General features: G+C 45.1%; 1 protein-coding gene across 50 annotated transcripts in view; it reads left to right on the top strand.

Annotated features, from left to right (window-relative positions):
* The window catches only part of SORBS1 (sorbin and SH3 domain containing 1), a 229,060-nt gene that overhangs the window by 38,832 nt on the left and 176,888 nt on the right, over positions 1 to 13,340 (top strand). The window lies entirely within an intron of this gene.

Here is a 13,340-nt window from a genome sequence, read left to right as displayed (position 1 = left end):
GGAAGGAAGCCTCCTGGCATCCAGGGAGGTAAAATGATTTACCCTGGGCCACATGGTAGTACAAGAACCCAGAGTAGAATTGTCTGCTTTCTGCGTTTATACCATTACATTGGCTCACCGAGGCCTGTATGTCCTTCACGGTCTGGAGAAAATTACACCGCGTCAGCATGGGGATAAGTAGCTGAATATGGCTAAGAGCAAACACTCTGCGATCTAATTTGGGTTCCAATTCTGGCTTTGCTGCTTATTAGCTATATGATTGTGAGCGTGCTGCTAACTTCCCTGATTCTGTTTCCTCATCTCTAGGATGGGAACCATACCCCCACCTTGTTAGGTTTTGCGGATCACCCCAGACTGTTCCCTGGTACATACAGACAGTCATTACGTTGCAGCTAACAGCATTTTCCATGGCTTGCTTCAGAGTTGAGGCTGGGGTGAGTGTGGGGTCTTCCTTCCCTCCTCTTTAATGGAGTCTGAGGTAGGGAGAACTGCAGTAAATCCCAAACCTGCCTGCATTCCTGCACCATCTTCGTGCAGGACTTGCCCCGTGGGCAGACTGAGGCCCTGGGGGACATGTACCCATTGGAAGGGGACGCCTGTGGTTTAATAATCCTCCCTTTACTGGCCGAGTGATATGGCAGAGGCAGATTGATTTTATTGGGGCGAGAGAAAAAGAGTTGCATGCTTCTCCAGGTAACCCTGAGTCTGAGACCACCAACTTGTGCATACAGCCAGCTGCACATAACCTCCTGTTTCCTTTACCCATCCCTGCCCAGCTGCCCTGGTAGGATTCATTCTCTAAACACTTGAGGACCTACTGTGTTCCAGGCGCAGGGCAAGACACTTCTGTGAGCATAAGCAGACCTAGGCCTTGATTCCTTGGAGCTTATGGGGTTGTGGGGAAGGTAGACATTAAGTGATTAAAGATAAAATTATAATGCTTGTAAGGTTGTGAAGAAGTACTTGGGGCCTTTGGAGCATGCACTGGAGAAATTTGACCTGGTCTGGGAGGCCAAGAAAGGTTTCCAAAGTAGTCACAATTGAGCTAAGAACTGGAGGCAGACGAGAAGGGAGAATTATGAGTGACCAGCCACCCTCCTTCCTTTCCCTTGGTCTTTTAGGAGGCAGTCAATTCTCCTGCCCTTAATCCTTTTGTAATTTTATGTGTTTGCTGTTTTTTTTTTTTTTTTAACTTCATAGTTTTTGGGGCAAAAATATAGTATGACTGCTACTTTAGGAGTTCAACAAATGGTTATAGTTTATATTTTTTAATGTCTACTGTGTGGCAAGCACCGTATGTACAGTGTCGTTTAATTTCTTCAGCAACCTTGCAAGGTGAGTATTACGATTTCCAGGTGAAGAAACTGAGGCTCAGAACGGCTAAGCGACTTGAGTTTTGTCTCATGTTGGTTAATGATGGGAAAGTTGGGATCTGAACCGTTTGGGCCACTGCCAAACCTACCTGTACCCTTCTGCCTCTCCCTCTTGCAGATCGAGTTTTGTGGCTTGACCTGGGGATCCAACCACCATCTCCATGTTGTGTCCATGGGGAAAATGCGATCTGAGTCCCAGCCCTCCAAATTATAAATGAACTTTTGGAGCATGGCCCACTTACCCCGTTGAGGATTGTTGTCTCTGTCAGGTCAGCATTGAGACTAAGTGAATCTGTCTCACAGTGGTTTTAAAATTGCTTTTTCAGTTCAAATCCAGCATTAATGGAGGATGGTCTTAGAAATAGTCACTTGAGGTGAGTAAGAGTGGGCCAGATAGAAAGAAAGAATGCCAGTTTCATTCCTGCTGCCTGCAGTCTCCCTGTGGGCCATGGGGAAAGAATTTGATGTGGACTGTTAACTTTTAATTGCTGAGAGTTAGGTCTCTGTCACTCTTCTGTGGTTAGTGAGTGAGCTCTAGATGGGGGCAACGTGTCAGTCACTTCATTTCTCTGAGCCTCAATCTCTTTACCTGTAAAATGGCATGATAATGCGGCTTTATTTCCTCAGCGTTGGTGTGAGATTCAATTGAATTATGGGACCTTAGGACTAGAAGAGGGTATCCATGAGATAATGTTTAAAAATGTTTTGTAGGCCTATGTGAAGGGATGCCACTTTTGTTGATTCACTGTTATGGTTCACATTGTTAACAGCATGCCACTTCTCAAACTTCAGCTGTATCAGAATCGCCTGGAGGGCTCATTAAGCCACACATTGTTGGGCAGCTCCTCCAGATTTTCTGATCCAGTAGTGCTAGAGTGGGGCCAGAGGATTTGTATTTTTAAATCTTTCCTGTGTGATGCTAATGCTGTTGGGTTGGTGGCCACACTTTGAGAACCACTGACAGATACCACTTAGATCTGGAGCCTCTCGGCCCTGCCACTGCCTCAGGCCTAGAGAGTGATAGCTGAAACCCATGGACTGTTGGGGGATAGTGCGTGTGGTGGTCTGTGCAGGCCATGTTGTAGCCACATAGAGCTGAGTGGGCACTGGTGACCCTAGGTCAGTGTCTGTGATGTCTGGAATTGGGTGGGAGCATCCTCTCTGTTTCTTTGGATCCCTTAGGACTTAGGATGGCTTTTGGAAGTCTCCACTACTCAGGGGCAGAGGGTATCTCTTGCAGGTTGCTTTGGGCCAAACTTAGTCCCATCCACATTGGTGAACTCTCTCACCAATGGATCTTGGCTCAGGTCCACCCAAACTGAAGCCCTCTTTGGTTCCTGTAAAGAAATCATCTTTCTTGTGATCTTTCAGGGTTGTAGTAGAGGGAGAATCTCCCTATGGGGCTGGGTGGCTCATCTTTATGTTCTCTCTCTCTTACCCTAAGAGATTTCCCACTAATTGCTTTAACACTTTACTCTCTGTCTCCGTGACATGTGTGGTTTCTGCTTAAATCTCTTTCCTAATTGAGACACCCAACTTTTCCCTTAATTACCCCATTTCAGAAGAAGGCAGGCTGGAACAGGCTAGCAGCAGTTCTCACACTTTTGCATATTGAGTAGCTTGTTTAAAACACAGATTCCCTGGCTACACCCTCAAAGACTGATTTCTCAGGTCTGGAGAGATTTTCAGGGATCTGAGACCTAGGCTTAGGGAGACAATTAAAGAGAATTTGACTTGCTTTTCAGTCTGCCAACATGTGGTGGGCACTTTTACTCCAGTCATCCAGGAGCCCCTGCTTGGATGTCTGTTTTCCTTCGAGTCTATATTTCCATACATAAGACAAAGCTGTGGGGCTGGGGGGTGGTTTGTTTAATGTTGGCTTTCTTGGCCAACAGATGACCTGGCCATTGGTTCTTTGAGGAGAAGAAAGTCTCGGGATTTCTGTTTTGGCCACTAAAGAGATCTTTTACCTTCTATCATATTCCATTTAAACTACGCCTACCCCAAGGTCTAGTGCAAAGTCTGGGTAACCTTTGTGGCCAACACTTGATCCATTCTCTCAACTTCTTACGACTGATAATGAGTTTTTAACTTCTTTTGCTTTATATGGCTGTCTGACTAGCTTTCACTGGGCTGATTTTTATCTCTGTGTTTTTGTTGTAAGCATGATGGAAGTTGTGTCTAGATGGCACTGGGCCTATAGATATCTAATCAGTGGCGGGATAGGTAGGTTCACTATGATGTTTCTGGGCTGGTCACTGCTTGATGCCTGCACAGATCTCAAGACCATGGCAGTAAGGGTCTAGAACTGGCTTGACATCCAGTGTTTTACATGGAGAGTCGTGTGTGTGTGTGTGTGTGTGTGTGTGTGTGTGTGTGTTTTCTTTTTAGTACAGGCCCTTGAGGATTACTGTCAGATGGTACTTCCAAGAAGGGAGCTCCAGGCAAGTCTGGGCCCTAACTGAAGTTTGAGGTTTTCACCAAAAATGGACCAGCATCAGGAAGGGACCTGGTCAGATAACTATTGCACTGCCTCAGTGGTTGGCAGAAGCTTCTGGCTACAACAGAGTTAGCTGGGTATCAGCTGTGGCAGCAGATTACTCCTAAGGCTAGTTGAGTGTGTGTGTATGAGAAAGAAAGAAAAGGCCCTTACTTCAAACAGCATTTTTCCTGTGTCTCCCAAGGATCTATTTTGTCCCTTTAAATGTTTCTTTTTCTTTTTTCTACATAATAGTCAATGTTCAGGATTGTGGGGAAAAAATTCAGGAAACAACCCAAAAACCCAGTTTTCAAAAGGGCCTGGGCAAACCCTCAGCATTTTGTAAATGGCTCTTTCTAGCCGGATCATTTCTATGGTGGCATGCCAGGTCCCTTCGGCAAGATTGCCGAGTGCTTTGCCCATTCTGCTTGGTCTAAAGTAACTTCTCAGTTCATTCTATTCCTTTTTAATTTTCGTGGTTTCTTGCGTTTGGGTAACTAAATTTAAAGTAAGAGCATGAAATCCGTATAGTACAACCACAGACCCAAAGATCATTGGAGCGACAAGAGTCTTCCCTAGATGGTCCTAGATGGCCCACAGAGATCTTGCAGCTGCTTGGGACCATGGTTGTAAGCCCAGGTGGCCTGCCTCTGAATCTAATACTCTTCTCCTGCCCGTGCTGCCATTGCGGAGGTCCTAGTTCCCTTTACCCTGCTGCTTGGCCAAACTCAGGTGTGGCCAGTAGAGACCAAAGGGCTTCCGGGGCCAGTGGAACCACTTAAGTTCAAGGAGACTCATGAGGAAAGGGGTGTTGTTCAGATTGCATTTTAAAACGGGTTGGGAATAACACTGGCTGTAAAAACATGATCAGAAATCTGCAAAATCAACACTCTTTCTTCCTGGTAAACATGAAAGCCCCGCAGCTGCACCTCCCTCACACGTGTTTGGCCAACTGTTGTTCAGGACATCATGCCTCCCGTGGTGGCATATGAGAGCTGACTGAAGCCAGGATTGGCATTCCATCTCTTTGCTGGGTGGAACAGGGCATGTCCGTGCTCTCAAAGCTGTTCAGGTTGTCTTTGAACTTAAACTGGAGCACGTATGCACCCATCTGGGGTTACACGGACACTTGGATATGGTACCGCATCCCTTGTCTGGCTTTGCCGACTCCAGACCCAGTGCGGGTAGAACTGATCTTATTTAGTCAGAGGTGGGGATTTGTGGGTGACTTCTTTTCCGTCAGAATCCTCACTCTCTTAGTCACCCCTAACCTCTGTTATACAAGAGAATTTTGTTTATTTCAGAGAATCAGCCCACACACAGGTTTGAAGCAAGTCCAAAAGGAACATTTGCCACTGTGTAAAAACACGTCTCATCTTGCTGCTCTTTGATGAGAACCGGTCCATCTCTTCTATTCACCCCTCCACCAATCCCCCCACCCAACCCTGTTGCCTACATCATTTGTAGCAAACTTACTGTATGGGAATTTACCGGTTTATTTCTCAGAACTGAAGCTAGTGCCTGACTTTCTTAAGGAAATACTTGGGGAAAGCAAAACTGCTTTATTTGTGCTGTCATTTCCCACCCCCCCCCCCCCCCCCCCCCGTAAGTTTTCATGTATCTTCATAAGGAGATGGCTTGGGAACAGTTACTGAGAAGAATGCAGAGGTCATTAAGAACCAGTATTCATTCCTGGAGTATTCATTCCTGGAGATACAAGCCTGTCAAACAGACCTTATTCCTTTTTAGACATGGGCTCTGGGACGTGCAGGAGATACAGCGCCTTGCGTGCTCGTGTCTGGGAAACATCTAACGGGAAGAAGTGCATTAAGAGCATAGGGCTAAAATGAGAAGTGAGGGCTGGGTGATAAGGCTGCAGGTGGATTCGCTGCTGGCTGGATTACCAGAACAGATCCACATTCTCTACGTGGGAGGCCTCTTGTTGCAGACCTAAGATTGTGCCTGGGTCTGTCCTGGTCAATATTTTTTTCTCAGATACTTGGAGCTGTAAAGGGCAGCCATATGAAATGCACAGATCTGTTAGGGCCAGGGGAGAGAGAGCTTACATTTCAAAGAGTAAACAGAACCCAAAAATCTCTTTTAAGATATGTCCAGTGTCTGGATTATAAAAAAAATCTTCTACGTGTAGGATGGGGGTGACCTGATTTTAAAAGAAGCTTTCATGGGGAAAAAAAAGACTCATTTTTGAAGCTGAGAAAAAGAGGTAGGTCCCTCTCAGAAGGATGGAGAGAGGAGTAGGTGGTTCTTTAGCTGGATACCCTGACAGTTTCAGGCTTGCCTTCTGGAGCTACTACTCACCCTCCCACCCCCAGGTGAAGCGGGGCTGGGTACATGCCCCTTCCACCTGCAAGTGACCCAGGTACAGTGTGAGTTGACTTTGACGTTAGTCCTTCTACCTGGTCTCCCTGAGAAACCACAAGTTTCTCCCTGAGAAACTCCCTTGCCCACACAAGGAGTCTTACAGATGTGCACTGGCTTTTCCAGGCAGGGGTCTGAGCTCTTTTTCTTTCTGAGGGTTTCCCGGTCAGGTCCTAGGCACTGGGGCTCATGGCTGCCTTTGTTTAAAAAAAGGGAAGGGAGGGGTGCCTGGGTGGCTCCATTAGTTAAGCATTGACTTCAGCTCAGGTCGTAATCTCACACTCCATGAGTTCGAGCCCTGCGTCAGGCTCTGTGCTGACAGCTCAGCTCAGAGCCTGGAGCCTGCTTCCGATTCTGTGTCTCCCTCTCTCTGCTCCTCCCCTGCTCTCTCTCTCTCTCTCAAAAATAAATAAACATTAAAAAAATTTGTTTTTAAATCTTCAAAATGGTCTTTAGAAAATGGCTAAATGGAACACTTTGTGTTCCTGTTTTAAACTTAAAGACCAATCTATTCTGCAAATGCAAAAAATAGCTAGAAGATGAGTTCAGTTCCATAGTGCTTCAGGTTGAGCAAAGGCAGCAGGAAGAAGGTACAGGTGTGAGAGAGGGGACTAAAACAGGAGACGGGAGTGGAGTGGGGAGGGAAGCTAGGGACCAGTGGGCAGGAAGACAGAAGAGCAAAGAGACTTGCACAGGAAGAAAGAAGACACAAAGAGAAAACAGCACAATTTGAGGTGAAACCAATTTGCAGTAAGGAAGGCCTCTGCCCCAGTGCTGCAGTCTTAGGTCTAAGAATTCTGAGGAAATCCCAACCACTAGCAAAAAAGGATTTGTTTTTGCTTTGTAAATGTGTCATGTAGTTAAAATATGACAACCTGATCTGCCTATCCTTACAGAAAGAAATCTTTATTGATAAGTAAGAAGCTAAGGCCCAATTTAATACCTCTGAAAAGATTCCTTCTCCCCTTATGATCGTTGGATGAATCCAAAGAAAGAAAGTTCTGTTTTTATTGATCTATGTATATACATATGCACATATATAAAAAGAAACTACCTCCAAGTCATCCAGTGGTTACCTCTGGATGGTGATTAGGATTTTTCCTTTTTCTCCCTGTTTTGGAGGGGTGTTATTTTCTAACTTTTTCTTTTTTTCAATGAACAGTATGACTTTAATCAGGACAAAATTATTAAAACATCTGGAAATAATATTATTTACTTAAAGTAGTATTTTTCCCTCCCCAACCCTAATGTATTATTTTTTTAAATAAAAACTTAAGTTGGGAAATAGATGCATCCAAGTTACCCTAGTCCCTCCCCCCCCTTCCTTTTAAAATTTGTAGTTTTTATCAAAGTTACACACCCATATAGTTTTAAGAATCAGTCTTATAGGACCATGATTTCCTGCCTCCTCACCTCTACCCCCATTCCCCAGTGGCAGTCACTTACAATTCTTAATGGATTTGTCTAGTATTTATTTTCACATTTCTCAATAACTTGCATGTTTTGCTGCTTTGGGGCATTATCACCAACCTCACCATATAAGATGAGCGTTTAGCTCTCTTCTCCCTCCCTGTGCACTATCCCCTATTATCTCTGGAGGAAGAAAAATCCTGTCCTCTCTAAAAGTCATGAGTATCATGCCTTATCCTAGAGGGACAAAGGTTCCTTATGTGGAGTGACATTCACATCTTCTGGCTTTTTGTCATCTTGCCAATAAGACTTTTGAAATCTCTCCAAAATTCTATGTTCTAGGTTTGAATTGGGCCATGCATTGTTACTAGCTCCATGGACCAACCAAAACTAAGAGCCTGTTGGAATCTGAACTGAATTAGGGCATCTCCTGGATGTTGCTTTTTTAGACCAAATATCAACTTATTTTGTTTTCCTTTGCTTTTCCATAAAAGTCGAGTATGGAGAAAATCCACTATCCTAGTTAATGGTGAGGGCCACTGTTTGCCAGACTTGGGTGTCTTGGGAGTCCTAGAAGGTACCTTCCTTGAGCTCTCCATTCTGGGATAGCCGGCAAAGGGAGGCTTCTGTCTGCATTTGACTGGTGATATTGAAAGTTTGCAAGACTGTGGTAGAGATGCCTGTGTTCTGGGGACCCTGAGGAATTTGTATGAAGTCTTAAAAAGTGTCACCTTTTTCAGAAAAGCTGCTACAGTCGTCTCTGGGTAAGGCATGTAGACCCTACTCTGAGCCTCAAAAGTTTTACTTTGCTCCTAGAGCCACCCACAGACACCTCTGAATTCTCTGTCCAATTCTAGAGGTCATTCCAATTGCCTTGCCTGTTTTTTGTTGTTGTTTTTTTTAATGTGTTGTTTTTTTTTGTTTTTTTTGTTTTTTTTTTTTTAGAGAGAGAGAGAGAGAGAAAGAGAAAGAGAAAGAAAGAGAAAATCCCAAGCAGGGCTCAATCTCACAAATCATGAGATCATGACCTGAGATGAAATCAAGAGCCAGACGCTCAACCAACTGAGTCACCCAGGTGCCCCTGACCTTACCTGTTTTCTCTTGGCTTGTGAGTGGCTCCTACCTTCTGCCCTTTGCCACTATTTATGGCCCTTCTGAATTCTGGGGAAGACTTCGCTGGTCTTACAGCAGGGATCTTACAGTCTTGCTCATTCATGAAGAATGAGGGGAGGCAACATGGCAGGACTTCCACTGTGAGAAATGAAGACTTGGAATGTTAAAGTTAAAGGGACCTTAGAAACTACATTGTACAGCTGTCCTTGCACACCTCCAGCCGTGGGGGGGGGCCACTCTTTCAAGAGGCCACCCCTTTCAGTGTTGGGTGGCTCATCTCATTGGAAAGTTCTTTCCTACTGAACTGATATCCTTGTCTGGAACTCAATTAAATAGGTGAGGGCAACCTTGAAGGTAGAGTTTGTTGAAACTAGTCAACAACTCCCCCCATTACTCTTGCGTAAGCAGTATTAAAAATGATTTTAAGAGGCAACTGTAAAAGATGCTGGTAAAAGTTAATGTTTTCTAAGCACTGAGTGTGTTGCCAGAGAGGTTCAGTTTTATTTTTATTTTTCATTATGATTTTGATTTATTTGAGTCTGATAGAATGGTATCAGTGACATGAGGAATAATTACAGTATCTTTTGAAATTCTATCCTGGAACCCCACCAGGAACCAACCCAGATTCATGCCAAGGAACACATCATAGGTTTTGGGTTTTTAAAAAATGTGTTTTTAAAAATGCTTGTTTGAAATGCTAGACTTTTTGATACTTACAGAGCATTGTTTTAGTGGGTGGACTTCCTTTTTGATCCTCTAAGTTTAAGTTTTTAGTTCAGTTATGGCCATAGTGACCAATCCTGTATTGTGAGTTTAAGAGGCCTCTGAGTAGCAAGACCTGCGTGTGTGTGCACACATACACACACATGCATGATTGTCTCCCTTTTGTCAACCAGGTCTAAAGTTCCCTTGATTCTTACTACTGCTTTTATTGATTCTTTAGAGATGCTTGCCATCTTAGGAAAGCTGTGTATAATTATTCTTTAAATAAAAATGACTTGCCGTAAAGAGAGAAACTGGCAGCAAGAAATCAACATGTTAACATTGGTAGTTGGATTATTGTGTTTTCTTTGAGAACTTGTTTTCCCAGCTTTCTATGATGAACATGTGTTTTTTAAGTTTATTTATTTATTTTTGAGAGAGAGAGAGGGAGAGAGAGAGAATCTTATGACTGTGAGATCATGACCTGAGCTGATATCAAGAGAGTCGGATGTTTAACCAACTGAGCTGCCCAGGTAACTCCTATGATGACCTTGTATTAATCAGGTGCCCCTGTGATGAACATGTATTCATCTGTATTGGAGAAAATTATTTGGGGAAAAAGAAAAGCATGGTTGCTTTCAGACTCATTCCTAGTCTGCCAATGAGGTAACAAGGTGGAGAATACAGGAGGGATGACAGAGTGGACCCAGGGACACTGAGCACCAGTACTGCCTTGGGAACTGTAGGCCCCAGTCTTTTTAACCATCAAAGATGCCTGTCTTTTATTTTTTCTTTTATGCTTATTTTTCTTATAAATGTCCCTGCTTTGAAATATTTCATCTAACCCAACACTGTGGTTATTAAATAGTAATTCCCTTCTAGTTGATCCATCAAAGATAGACTGCCTCTAATTGTTGCCTGGGTTACTTTATGGAGTTGATGCTGTTCCAGCTGGGGTTGAAGGTGTGATGTTTGAGTTGGCTCTCCTGTTAGGCACATCTATGTTCTCCACCTTTATTGCTGCCTGTGTGAAACTTTTTGAGCCAAGGACCCACAGTTGGGGTTCTGCAGTTAGAGCTCTTCTGTGTTTGGGGCCCAGGACCCTGTATTCCCTCTAGTACTGATATCTCTTCCCATAAATTTGCCTTGATTTTATTTTTAATGCAACAACATCTAAACAGCCCCAAACCAATAACGATACAGTAAGGCTTCGTGACTATGCTAAGCTTTGTCTACCTCCTCATTATCCTCATCATGGCAATGATAGTTGGCATCAGCCGAGTGAGCACACATGGAGTGCCAGATACTGTGTTAAATGTCTATACAGATCTTGTTTGATCTTCACAACTCCTCTGCGAAGCAAAGACTGTTAAATAGCCCCCATTTTATTGATGGGGAAACAGGCTCTGAGAGGTTGAGTAATTTGTTCAAGGTCATGAGGCCAAAGAGCCACAAAGCCAGGATTTAAGTTGCTTCCTATCTCTTACACTTTCCATACCCTTTCTCTTTAAAAAAAAAAAATAATAACATTTATTTATTTTTTGAGAGAGACAGCATGAGTGGGGGAAGGGCAGAGAGAGAGAGAGGGAGTCACAGATTCCAAAGCAGGCTCCAGGCTCTGAGCTGTCAGTACAGAGTCCAACGTGGGGCTCAAACTCACAAGCCATGAGATACTGACCTGAGCCTGAAGTCAGATGCTTAACCAACTGAGCCACCCAGGCGCCCCATACCCTTTCTCTTTAATCCCTTTCCTCTTTAGTCGGCTCTTTCCAGACCAGGACCTCAGCTTCGGGTTTTCTTCACATCCCAACACATCACCTGCTCGTGGGCCCTGTGTTCACAGGTCCTCAGGAGGAGGTGTGGGGAAGGTGGCCAGACCCTGGCAATGGAGGCAGTGGGCAAGGTGCCATGGCTGCTGTCCTTGCACCCTGGCAGGCCAGGTCGCAGGGGGCTTATCCCCAGGTCTGAAACTGGAGTTGGGATTTGGTCTCTCCTTCTAATTTCCCACCTTTCCAGTGGGGCCTTAAGGGGTGTGCAGACGCATTGCGCAGCCACAGAAATGATGAGTTTGTGCCTTCGGTGCCATTCGTCAGCGTTCTTAACGTTTTCTTTCCTCCAAGAGAGAGGGCATAGAAAGCATCAAATCCCTCTCTCCTGGAAGGATGAGGAAGCTGGGAAGGTACCTCTCTTCCCACAGGGTGACCTCAGTTCCATTCCAAGGAGACCGTGTGGAACAGGGGTTCTTATTTTTGTTGGGTCAAAGACCCCTTTGAGAATCTGATGAAAACTTTGGACTCCTCCCTAGAAAAATTATAGTAATAACTAACATTGCGTTGTAAGCACTTAAACATGTATTACCTCTTTTAATCCTCCTCCTAACCCTATGAGGGTAGGTACTCTTGTTTTCCCTATTCTACAGACAAGGAAACTGAGGCATTGAGATGTTAAATGGCTTGCCCTTGGGCACTTGTTTACAGAGTGGTAGGACCTTTGTATGTGGTTTCCACTGGACCCCAGGAGCTAGAGAACCTCAGTTCTAGAGTACCAGCCAACTCCTGCATTGCTTAAATATGGAAATGTGTATGTGTAATAAGATAGCAGGTGGATACCACCCCCCTACAGCTGGCGATCGACCTGCTGTCAAGGTGGTGGGGGAAGGAAACGCTGCTGTTGGCTCCCCTTTGCAGAATCTTCCCCCATCCTCTTGGACCAGTTAGGTGCATCTGCGTGGGGTTTCTAAGTGTCCAAGCCTTGCGGGGATCCCACACAGTTATCTAATTGGCATTTAATGGTGGGCGGGGAATCAGGAGTCAGACAATCTGGGCTTCTTCCCTGGTTTTGCCCCTCCAAGCTGTGTGGCTCAGGGAGTCATTCAGCCTCTTCTGAGCCTGTCTGCTCATCTGCCAACCAGAGCGGATGAACTCGGGCCTTCATTAGGATAAGGAAGGTCTCCCCAGTGTGGGAGGAAGGCACTGCCCTTAAGCAAATGGCCTGCGCCAAGTACAGCGTGCACATCGCTCTGTTTGGCTTAATGAGCCCATAGACTGATCTGTGGCTGCCGACCATGCTTGACAACTGCAGCTGTAGAAAGTACAGAGAGCATTTTCATAGTGATGGTCAGTGATCCTAATGAGATTTTGGAATAGTTTGTACTCCGCACTCCTCTTCTTGTCTGCCTTTCTCTTCCCCACCTGTTTGTTCATGACCCCCCACAGCAGGTATCCTTAAAATCATAGATACCTAGAATGTTACTGCTGGAAAGGAACTCTGATCACCTATGGCCAGCCTTCTCATTTTGCAGGAACGGAAGTAGGCTCAGAGAGGTGTAGGAACTTGCCCAAGGCCACACAGCTAATCCAAAACAGAGCCAGAACTTAGGTTAGCATTTTTTCATTTGTGCCACGCGGTTGTCCCTGTGTCAGCCAGACACCACTCTTATCAGTTTTTACCTTGTATGGCTTGTCCTCTCTGCTTCTTTCCTTGAAAGTAGAGGCTGGGCCATCCTCATCATACTCTCCCTGTTTCTCCTCACCGCCTCAGTGCGGGGTGAATGAAGGAACAAAGCCATCCGTGGAAGCAGAGCCAATCTCGGAAGACCTTTGGGGCGCTCAGCCCACAGTTCCACACATTCAGATCAGTGTAACCTCTCCATGCACCAGGATGAGTTTCTGCTGTCGACAGAGATCTGGGAAATACCCCTCTCCGTATACTCCTTTATCCCCATTAATGGAGTGGTGGATAAACCCAGCTTTTGGAAGCCGAGCCAATGTGGCTTATTAATGGCTGTGCTGGCGCTCTGTATCCAGCAGAGGTCTAACCTGGGTATAAAGAGTATCTTTTCTGAAGCTGGTGACATAGCACCACTGGGCATCAGCTTAGCACTC

The sequence above is a fragment of the Panthera pardus genome, unplaced genomic scaffold (assembly GCF_024362965.1).
Source record: "Panthera pardus isolate Hobbes unplaced genomic scaffold, ASM2436296v1 HiC_scaffold_22, whole genome shotgun sequence".
NCBI classification, from domain to species: Eukaryota; Metazoa; Chordata; class Mammalia; order Carnivora; family Felidae; genus Panthera; species Panthera pardus.
The sequence above is the reverse complement of the archived record's forward strand: the minus strand, read 5'-3'. Positions and strand labels throughout refer to the sequence as shown.